Source organism: Aedes albopictus, chromosome 1 (assembly GCF_035046485.1).
Source record: "Aedes albopictus strain Foshan chromosome 1, AalbF5, whole genome shotgun sequence".
Taxonomy (NCBI): domain Eukaryota; kingdom Metazoa; phylum Arthropoda; class Insecta; order Diptera; family Culicidae; genus Aedes; species Aedes albopictus.
The window spans coordinates 185,414,457-185,426,619 of NC_085136.1; the positions used below are offsets into that span (position 1 = coordinate 185,414,457).

The 12,163-nt window shown below is 35.5% G+C and overlaps 1 protein-coding gene across 1 annotated transcript in view; it reads left to right on the top strand.

Annotated features, from left to right (window-relative positions):
- The first annotated feature begins 9,490 nt into the window (after positions 1-9,490).
- Positions 9,491-12,163, top strand: part of LOC109405655 (tachykinin-like peptides receptor 99D) — a 173,331-nt gene continuing 170,658 nt past the window's right edge. The window contains exon 1 of the mRNA XM_019678725.3: positions 9,491-10,481. The gene's annotated coding sequence lies outside the window, so the exon portion shown is untranslated. The remainder of the gene's footprint in view (positions 10,482-12,163) is intronic.

A 12,163-nucleotide genomic window follows, 5' to 3' on the forward strand; every position in this document is an offset into this window, starting at 1 on the left:
GGATTTTCAATCTACCGGTTGCATTGGAAAGATCGTACTCTGTTCTATTTATGGTGAAAAAACTGTAGGTACCTTTTTTGTTTAAAGCTTTTTATTGAATTTTGAAAATACGATTTTTTTCCTGGAAAAGCAGTTGTAACTTTGAAAATCGATGAGATACAAACTTGGAGTCTTCGACAGAATTGTGAGTTTTTGGCTTCTATGAAAGTGCCCAGAACAAAGCATTGCGAAAAAATCAACACATAAAATTATATTGAGTAAAAACAGATTTTCATGTGAAAAATGACACATTTCAAGCAAATTCAACTCGTCTTTCTTAAATAGATCAAAGTAGCTTGGTAAATGGTCATCCATTTCATTGTAGAACCAATGTTTATTTATACTGTCATCACCATTTAGGCACAATGTTGATAAGATATTGTAAATCATGTAACTTTGATAGGCTTTTACGTTAACCTAAACATATACTAGTGATTGACATTTTCACTATCCATACATTGAAGTGATGAAATTAAAATTAAATTGATGGAAGTCAGCTCAAAATCACATTTTAAGTTGAGTTCATTGACGAATTATGGATTATAAGCAAATTTAAATATTTTCGACATGGTTACTTCGATCTATCTAACAAAAACTAGTCGAGTTTGCTGAAATTGTTCCGCTTTCCATATGAAAATCTGTTTTTACTTAATATAATTTTATGTGTTGATTTTTTTCGCAATACTTTGTTCTGGGCACTTTTATAGCAGCCAAAAACTCACAATTTTGTCGAAGACTCCAAGTTTGTATCTCATCGATTTTCAAAGTTACAACTGCTTTTCCATGAAAAAAATCGTATTTTCAAAATTCAATAAAAAGCTTTAAACAAAAAAGGTACCTACAGTTTTTTCGCCATAAATAGAACAGAGTACGATCTTTCCAGTGCAATCGGTAGATTGAGAATCCATTTGCTCCTTTTTGAGATATGACATTTTGAAAAAAAGTGATTTTTCGAAGAAAAATGCCAATATCTTTTTAACTATGAGAGTTAGAACTTTGAGCTCTTTGGAAAACATATGCGTCGTTGCTAGTTCTAAAAGTGCTCGGAACAAAGTATTTACGAGAAACGAACGAATCAAAAGTTATTTCAGGAAAACTGAAATTCATGGATCACCCTAACATGAATCTGTTAAAAAATTATAAGTTAGGAACCATAAGAGATAGAATAATGGTTTCTTCGGCAAACTTGCTCCAAATAAGTTCTTTTACAACTTTGTAGAACATTTTGTGAACGTACATAAAACTATTAAAAAGCAGATGTTTGGATCAGCGAAACTAGAGGGACCACCCTAATTTCACAATAATGAGAAAAAAGGTCGAAAAATTAGAAGAAAGTTTCCCAAAGACACCATGTATCTAAAACTTATGGTTTAGGCACAAACATTTTTGTCTTCGTAAACGCGGCTCTGGACCCATTGTGCATTGTGCCCAGCATACATGCCGGAATTCTTTGATTATCAATTCAGATGATTTTTCAAGTATCATCTGGAAATAATATGGTAGACTTCCAATGGAATTCCAGCAAAAGATCTTGAAAACCTTTAGAAAATTTATAGATAGTTCTCAGAAAAAAAAAACAGAATAATTTTCCTTGACTTTCTTGGACATAGAGCATCTTCTTGTCTACCATGCGATATACAAACGTAAATGATTATTCATTGACAGAGGAAGTAATTTTCGGTAAAAGTGCTCATAAAACACTAAGTTACAAAGCAGGATTTGTTCCAGTTAGCACAGTGATCCTCAGCCTAACTGTCTTTGCGGGCCAAAATTGAATTTTGAAAAGCGACCGCGGGCCGCAAGACATTTAAGAGTTTATTTTCAATAAAATTAATATTCAATACAAAATTCGTTTGTTTGATTATTTGAAATTATTGAAACCAAACAACCTGTAGTTATCAGGAGGTTTCATTTCACTAGAAAAAAATCCTGAAAATCGTAGGAAAATAAAAACAGGATGTAATGACAGTAATATTTAGGTTTTGTAGTTCTTAGTATCAATAATTTTGAGCAAATTATTTCAGACTAGCTACTTGTTAGTTATACGAAAAATAAGCAATAGCGATGCTGGCTAGAACAATATGGACCTCTTTAAGCATGTTGTGGATGAACTTACAGTGCAGAAGTCCAAGACACGAACACGGATATTTTTTTTGTAATTCATCTGGATTCAGTTTTGAGAAAATACTGCAGCTTAGGAATTTCCTGAGAAGTATATTGAACCCTTTTTTTTAAGGACAAACGTCTTGAAATCCCGCTTCAACAGTGCATCAGAACTTCAGACGCACAAATCTCAAGAAGCAAGCTTCGAACAACAGTTAATTTTATTATTCTGTTCTTGCTCACTTGTAATTAGCTTAAAATAAGAAGATCAGGTGCGCTGGTTTTGTTTACGAAGAGATTTGTGCCCTCGAAATCGTGAGTAGGTGCCAAAGTCGGCCATTTTGGGATTCTAACAAGTCTGTCCTTAAATCTTGAAACCGTGTTCCAAAATTTTTTTGGAACCGTGTTCCAAAATTTTTTTGGACTTTTCGTGGAGATTTTATTAAATTTTAGAATGATTTCTAGGGGTTCTCGAAAGAAATTCCGAAAAACTGCCTTGAGATACTGTTGGAAGTTCTTGATGATATTTTAAATTTTTCTTGCATAATTTCTTACGATACCAATGAAAATGAACCTGCAGAAATAATTTCCTGAGCAATTGTAGCCAATTTAGAATAGATATTTTAAGAGGAATTCCCTAAAGTATTGTAAGGGGAAGAAGAGTTTTCAGCGAAATTCTAAAAGTTAGGACAATGCTTCCTTTACATGTTTTGGAATATTTGGAATTAAAAAAAAAAACAAAATGAACATAATTTTAATTTTATTTTCGTGAAATTAATCAAATTACTAATGACGAGTTCTGCCACAAGTCCGAAATCCATGAAATCCATGACTGTAAATTTAGCCTCAACAACAGTTTCGAATATTTTCGGAATAAAATTCTAAAAAGTAGTATTTTACAGTTTGTAAAACTTTCAAAAATCTAACAGCTTTTGAAAAACTCTACGGGATAATGGCAAAGTTCATCAGTAGTAGATGTACATTCCCATTAAAGTTTTGAATTATGATGAAATTTCGGATTTTCATTATGGAATCTTTGAGTGGGCCACTTTCCAATATATTCCAAAATCAGTTCGCGGGCCGCACAAAACCTTGTCGAGGGCCGCATGCGGCCCGCGGGCCGCAGTTTGGTGACCACTGAGTTAGCATTAGCGTTAACCCTTACAGGATGTGGACAACTTTTTTGCATAGTTATACTTATAGATTTTGACCCAGTGGGTGGATTTTCAAAACCAAAATGTTTTTATCAAGGGGATTAGTTGTGCTATCAGATGCATATATGGAGATTATGTTATGCTAGAACATTTTGGAGATATAGCTGCAAATGTAGTGTACACCACTTGTTATTCGCTCGATTTCGGGTAATATTTCTATGCAAATGTGATATATTTTAGTCAAAATTGCCCAAAACTCCTTGTTTGGGTTGTAGCTGTAAGAAAGAAATGAGGTATGTCCTTAAACAGCTGTTACATAGATCTTCAGGTTATCCAAAACGTCCACAAGTTTTGAACTCTGTCTACTGAATAGAAATAGTTATGTTTAATTTTTAAATCACTTGAACTTGAAGAATTACATTCAAATATACATTTTAATATATGAAATGATGGTAGTCATGACCTGGTGATGTTCTAGGCAATTAAAAAAAGCTCTGAAGTTGTGATTGTAAGGCCTTTACCTGTAATAGCACACTGAACGGCGGCTTGCGGTTAAAATTACTATTCTGAGGGTCAATTTAAATATACAACGCCACTAAATTTGTGCAGACTGAGTTTCGTTTCAATTTAACAGAATTATGTTTTCAATTTTACCATGGACTCAATTTTCAATTAAAAAAAGTTTCTGTTGGCAACCGGATTCGAACCAAGAACCTTGACATCACCAGGCTCGCACGCTACTACTCAGCTATCGAACCGGTTGATGTGAGAAGAAACAACACGCACACAAGAAGCGTTGGTGGGTCGATGATCATGTTTTGCCATGGTAAATTTAAAAACATTTTTATGCTTGTCATTACTACAAGACGCCTTTCAGTGTATATCAAACTAATGTATGCATGTCAGAACTGATTTCTTTAGATCCATACATGTAAATCAGAATATAAAAGACTAACTGCATATCAATGGCCATACCTTAGGCCATCCAAATCATTCTGGAGTTAAGGCCTTTATATCTACATCGGTAATAACGCGTCGGTTGCATTTCAAACTTAGTATAGTGCGTTTTGGTAGTCATAGAAGATCAGTTGAATCATATGATACTTGTATACACATCATAGAGGCATCCTGGATCATCCGAACCATTCTGAAGTTGAGAAATATGGTTTGAATTTGAATTGGTGTACCAACAGAAGTGCACAAACATAAGATTTTGCCCATTTGATTTATACACATAGTGCTAGCCATGGGAGAGAAGTTTCTAGATCATCAGGGATATCTGAGGTCACCTTTCAGTATTATGTGGTTAAGGCCTTCAGATCTATAATCGTAACAAAGCATCCTGCACGTTCAAAACTTGGTGTAGTGTATTTTAGTAGACATAGATGATGAGTTTAACAATTATTATTATTACTTTATTATAGAGATTTTCAGCCCTAGGCTGGTTCATCTCTTTAGTTTCCCGGGTAGAGGTGAATGGCAAACCAAAAACAAAAGAATAACAAATTTTATTGTCATAACTTATTTTGTCATCCATGAGTTCTTCATGCAGAGCTTAAAACAACATGTGAATATCATAATATGATATCATATCAAAATATTCCATTCGCTTGTCATTTTAATTTGGAAGAATAACTACTGAATGTCTTATTTTGCTATCATAACAAATTTTGCAATTGGTGAGATATTGTTGACCTTTTGCGAGTTTAATGAACTCGCAGTTTTGGCACTTATCAAGAACAACATAATGACAAAATTTGAATTTTGGTTACTCTAATGGTAAATTTTGATATTTGTTTGCAATTACTTTCCATCCAAAAAACTTATAAGTTTTCATTTTGTTATTAGAATAAACAACTTAATATACCCTTCTTTAGGATGACAAGGGAATAACTAATTTTGATATTGTTCTATTTTCAATAACTCAATAATGGTATATTTTGCAATTCTCTCTCTTATTTTTTTTTGTTCTTGGTTTGTCATTGTAATGTCAAAATTTGATATTCTTTAGTTATTTTATCGAACAATGTCAGTTATTATTTTTGCCCTTTTGTCACTTATTTCAAACAAACCAATGACAAATTTTACCATTCAGTAATTCTTTTTGAATGGTAAAACTTGCAATTGTTTTGTAATTCTTTTCTGCCCGGGTTAACAATATATCATATAACTTAAAGCTGTTCTAGATCATCCAATCCATTCTGAAGCTGAAATATACGATTTTCATTTGTAATGACATATCAATAAAAGTACACTAATAGCAGCATTTATCTCATTTGATTCAAACATATAATACAAGTTGGGGGAGACAAATTTCCAGTACATCAGCAATATTTTTTTTTTATATTTATGATTACGGCCTCCAGATCTACACTCGTAACGAAGCATCGGCTATACGTCAAACCCACTATAACGCGTTTTGGAAGTGATACCTGAATGTACATTTTAGAAGCCTCCCGGATCATCCAAACTATTCTGAAAATGTGACATATGGTTGACATAGTTTTTTTCTGTAAATGTTGCAACTTAGGATTAGAAACAATAAAAAAAATCTTGTAGATCATGTCATAGAGGAGAATGACTGATCACTAACAACAGTACATCCCGCTTATCAGATTATTCCAGTGGTATAGGCAGACACTTTGCTATAATATAGTCTAAGATCGTTTAGACATGATCTAATTATTTCTAATCCTAAGTTGCAACATTTACAGAAAAAAAATTATGTCAACCATATGTCACATTTTCAGAATAGTTTGGATGATCCTGGAAGCTTCTAAGATGTACATTCAAGTATCACTTCCAAAACGCGTTATAGTGAGTTTGACGTGTAGCCGATGCTTCGTTGCAAGTGTAGATCTGGAGGCCTTAACCATAAATATAAAATAAAAAATAAATATTAAAAAATATTGAAAACCGTATATTTTAGCTTCAGAATGGTTTGGATTATCTAGAACAGCTTGAGGTTATATGATATATTGTTGAACTCATCATCTATGTCTACTAAAATACACTACAGCAAGTTTTGAACGTGCAGGATGCTTTGTTACGAGTATATATCTGAAGGCTTTAACCTCATAATACTGAAAAGTGACCTCAGATGTCCCTGATGATCTGAAAACTTCTGTCCCAGGGCTTGCACTATGTGTATAAACCAAATGGGCAAAACCTTATATTTGTGCACACGCAAAAAAATCCGTTCCGATATACGTGCACTCCCAATCACGGCAACGGGAACAAACGGGAACTATGCATAGCAACGATAACAACAATAAGAAATGTACACCGTGAACTAGATTTCACGTTTTCTAGAACGCCCATATTGACAGCTGGAACTAGTTCCAGTTCACGGTGTATATTTGCTTGTTCTCATATTTGCGTTTGTTTGTTCTCGTTTATCAGAACGGTTTTCTGAGCGTGCACTTCTGTTGGTACACCATTTAAAATTCAAACCATATTTCTCAACTACAGAATGGTTCGGATGATCCAGGATGCCTCTATGATGTGTATACAAGTATCATTCAACACATCACAAGTATGATTCAACTGATCTTCTATGACTACCAAAACGCACTATACTAAGTTTAAAATGCAACCGACGCGTTATTACCGGTGTAGATATAAAGGCCTTAACTCCAGAATGATTTGGATGGCCTAAGGTATCGCCATTGATATGCAGTTAGTCTTTCATACTCTGATTTACATGTATGGATCTAATGAAATCAGTTCTGACATGCATACATTACTTTGATATACTATTACAGGTAAAGGCCTTACAATCACAACTTCAGAGCTTTTTTAAGTTGCCTATAACATCACCAGGTCATGACTACCATCATTTCATGTATTAAAATGTATATTTGAATGTAATTCTTCAAGTTCCAGTGATTTAAAAATTAAACATAACTTTTTGTATTCAGTAGACAGAGTTCAAAAGTTCTTGACGATTTGGGTAACCTGGAGATCTATGTAACAGCTGTTAAAGGACATAACTCATTTCTATCTAACAGCTACAACCCAAACAAGGAGTTTTGGATAATTTTCACTAACATATATCACATTTGCATAGAAATGAGGGGCCCAGAATCAAAGGGGTGTAAGTGACCATTTTGTCGATTTTGAGCTGAGAATATCATAAAATTCTTCAGATTTCAAGCTTTCAGGAACTTTTTTAAGTTTGTTTCTACGATGTTTGGAAAAATTACAATAAATCTGAGAAAATTTGGTTGATTTTGAAGCTCCATACATTTTGTATGGGATGGAAAATTGATCAAAAACTTTAAACCTCATTTACTCGAAAGTGGGTTTTTGTCACTTACACCCCTTTGCTTCTAACCCCCTCAAATATTACCCGAAATCGAGCGTATAACAAGTGGTGTACACTACATTTGCGGCTATATCTCCAAAATGTCCTAGCATAACATAATCTCCATATATGCATATGATAGCACAACTAATCCCCTTGATAAAAACATTTTGGTTTTGAAAATCCACCCACTGGCTCAAAAGCTATAAGTATAACTATGCAAAAAAGTTGTCTACATCTTTTAAGGGTTAAGCAAGTCGCACAAATTCGTAGGTGGTACAGCCCTGGATCCCTGTTATGAGGGTTGCATCCTTCCTGTCCGTTACCAAAGTACAATGATTTGGGACTAATCTCTTATTCTTTGACAAGATTGACGCAATCCTCCAACGGTCGAGTGCTGCCCTGGCCACGTCCGTAGGTGCGACAGCTGAGGGATGGGAAAGGATGATTAGTTGGACACCTATAAAAGTACATAGAGACCATTCTGTCAGGCATAGGCGTCACAGGAATTAGGGTGTTATTGGAAGGGTAAAGTTCAAAGGAAACGTTTGGTCAACGTTCAAGTGCACAAAATATTTTTGATTGATGTCTGGTTCCTTTCCCAATTTAATCCTTGTTGGGTGTTCCTTGTTAGGAAAAGCATGATTTGTTCCAGTTGCGCAAACATTCAGAATACAGAAAAAATGCTTGAAAAATTCACAAAGGATTTTCAAGAGTAGTCGTACGTTTATCTAACGAGGCATGCCGAGCCATTACGATTTTTGCGCATCGCTGTCCGAGAAATCTTTGACTATGTACTTTGGAAATGAAGCCCAACTGTCGCGTCCCTTTTGAATCAATCTCTGATCGACGCAGTCGACGCAGATCAAAAGTCATCTTGGTATTGAGCTTCTCGAGAATTTTTAGCATTTCGACAAGTTTCTCTTCGACCTCTTGGTTGCGCGCCAGGGTATAATGTGTGTTGGGTACTTTGCGACGATTAACTCAAATCCGCACACCAGCGCACAATTTGCGCGCCGATTGCCTATGCGCCAAGTTTTTCACGAGCCAAATCACTATTAATCAGTGATTTAATGAAGTAAAAGCGTTGTTACCATCAATAATATCTTCGTTGTACATTATTTCCAGACATAAGGAAGTTCAATGTTTCAGACAAAAAATGGATCCGAACCCTAAGAGAGATAGAGCTCTTGGCGCGAACCATTTTGACACTTGTTTATTTACATTTTGTATGGCGCACAACCCGGCGCATGGGTCGTCGGTGCACAAGTTGTTGGCCGGTATGCGGATTTCAGAAAAGATTCGCAATATCCAGACGAATCTGTTACGCTGTTCAGGACATTTCCGCTGATATGGTAGTCAAACATGACTTGACAATTCTCCACGTTGCTAATCAATTTGTTTCTACTGCACCAATCTGCAAATAGTGTCAGCGATCTCTGTTTGTGCAATCATCTTCGGTACGCACCACAATATAATTTCATATCGTCAGAAGAGGCAAGATTAAAAAATAAAAAAGACGATGAAAATAAGGACTTATGGTTATTTTAATCTTTGCCTTCTAGACCTTTTGTAATAGTTACTTTAATACTTAATACCAGTTGACCTTCGACTTTTTGTCCTACAACCAATTAGTGGATATCGCAAATGAGTAGATTTTTATATGCATGACAAACCTTAGCCGTTATGCCGGCTCCATGCCGTGCCGGCATGCCACTTGCTGATAAATATCGTACCAGCAACACTGGTCAAATCTTATGCATTCGGGACTATCGCCACCGTCGACGCATGCTCGCGAAACGAAGCGGAGGTACCGTTCCGATTGTGGCCAGCGCTGAAATAGAAAAGCAATCCACCCACCATGGAGCAGGTTTGAATCGTTCTGGATTGGAACCGCTCGCATCAGTCGCTTGGCTGACATCCTGCCGTAAGCAGTGGGGATGAACCAGCTGGTCCGTCTTCATTGATGGAAGAATGGTCATTGAGAAATTGGTCAGTTGAAGTAACATAGATTTGTGGCGCGCGGTTTATCGACAAAGTAAAAGTAGTGTATTGTCAATCATTCCGACGGTTTAAACTTGTAACGGTCAACAGCTGATAGCAAGTTGGTGTACTGTACAGGTACGAGTGAATAATTGTCACGTGTTGAATTGTAGTGCATCGAGCGAGAAGATATTTATAACTGAAATCTAGTCATACTAGTCAGTGATACCGAGGCAATCGACAGATAATAGACCGGTGTCTGCAGAACAACCGAACAGATTGGAAGGGGTTTGCGGTGAAAGACATAATTGTTGTGGAGAAGCAGAAATTATTTGTATTTGATTGGGTGGATTTGTGCATAAACGTTGATTGATTCATTCCAAGTGTCATCAGTATAGAAGCAGTTCGACAACAGCTACAGTGTGTAAAAGCAGGCATGCAATCGAAAGCAGAGTGAAGATCACGAAAGGCTTGAAGGATATCATTAACCACATGGTCGGTAGAGTTCCACGAAGCGGCTTAAACTGTAATAAGTGTATGCGAAACATAATTGATTACTTTGGACGTTTGTGTGGTGGTTCGTCTCCTCACAAGTAATAGTTGTATCGTAAGGTGAAGAAAATTTGTATGATCTACAAGATTGATTGCGTATCAACTTGACAAGGGCATTAAACAGCACAGCGTCGTCAGAGGATGGTCGTGAAGATTGATACTGTGTAATCGCAACCGGTCGTTATCAGGGTGCGATGCAAAAGTGCTGAAAATTTAAACCATGATACGTGACGCTTCTATTGCCGTTGGCATCATAAGTAATGGAAAGAGATTTGGAGTAAATTGGATGTAAAAATCTGCATAGCAGGATAACCCTATCGTGAAGCCGTACGGTGATATATGAGGTGAGTACTTGTCGCCTGAGAGCGCTAATGGTGTAGCTTAATGGTACTAAGTTGCATAATCACCAGGAAGAGTGTTATACATTTGCATAAATTTCCTTCAGGTTTCACTAAACAGCCTTTTCGTTTTGATGATGGTGACTTTCGCTGTTGAGATAAATGTTCACATTGTTTGTATGTATATCGGTGTTTTTCATATTATTTTATATTTTGTCGTAAGTGGAAACCAAAAAGCTGGGCCAAAAAGCTTTATATTTTTAAGAACAAAAAAAAAAAAAAACGTTGCTGATTTTCCGGAAAAAATCAAGGGGACATTTTTGAATCCTTCCAAGTGCATGAAATGAATTAGAATTTACATGATCATGAATCCAGCCTTTTTTGGGGGTTTGTTCAAATTTTCCAACATAGTGTTCTTTGATAATTCTTTGTAATAAGGTGTTGTGATGATTGCTGCGACTACTTACACGGGTATTTACACTGTGATTGAGTTTCAACCCGGAGAAATGGTCACCATGTGTGCATACGCCATATAACTTTTGTAAAATATATTTGGAAATCATGTTTCCAAACTGCAGATAACTTTTGAAAGAAAAAAACATGTATCTCTATTTTTTTTTCATATATTGTGTAGCCTAGACATTTGCTTTCAACTGATGTAAAAAAATTGAAAATCGGTGGATGCCAATATGTTTAAAAAATCTTCGGTATAAAAATCCAAGATGGCGTCCCAAATCAATATGGCTGGCCCAACTTTTTATAACTGTGTAAATAGTAACTCTATCTTTCCTTTATACTCTTCTTACACCCATAAGAAGGGTACAAGGTGAATATATAACGAAGTCACACCTCGAATTTTCAAGAGCACAAATCTGAGAAACCAGAAGACGGATTGCGTTGAAAAGTTGATCGATTGGTCACCAATCGATCAACTTTTCAGCGCAATCCGTCTTTTGGTTTCTCAGATTTGTGCTCTTAAACATTCGAGGTGTGGCTTCGTTATATATTCACCATAAATACCGCTCGAAAAACCGACTTTCGATCCGAGGCCCACATATACCAATCAACCAACATATACCAATGTTATCTTGCATGAGCTTTTGACCAGTCTATGGGCAATTATTGTTCAATTAATAATGCTGACCTCATATAAAGTGTATACTAGCAGGTTATTGTTTTCAATAAAATTATAAATAACAAATTACAAATAATTCTATGAAAACTAACAATATGTTAAATGAACTGGACAGCCAAAATAACTAGCTAATTCCAAAACTGATTAACATAGTAGGATATATCATTTTTGTCCTTTTTACACCATAACCATGAATACCAAGTATTTTGGAGCTTATTTATTCGACTGATTAAGAGACATTAGACAAAGTGTATCTCGCTGATTTTCTTATCCATTTGTTAATCGATTCAAGATCTTTTGGCAGTTAAAAAAAGATACAATATTCCAGAATATGTAAGCTATTTTTTTTTTTTAAATTTCACTCAAGATTCTAAAAGGTGTCTGGCATTTCTGGTAGTTTAGTCCATGGTCCATGATGGTATTTTGGAAACCAATCCACTAGATGCCAAATCCACAATATTTTGTAGAACTTTTGGTCCACCCACAAAATAAATATGTTAAATATAAATAATACAACAAAAGTTTTAATAAGTGTAAGAAGGGTTCTGTTCAC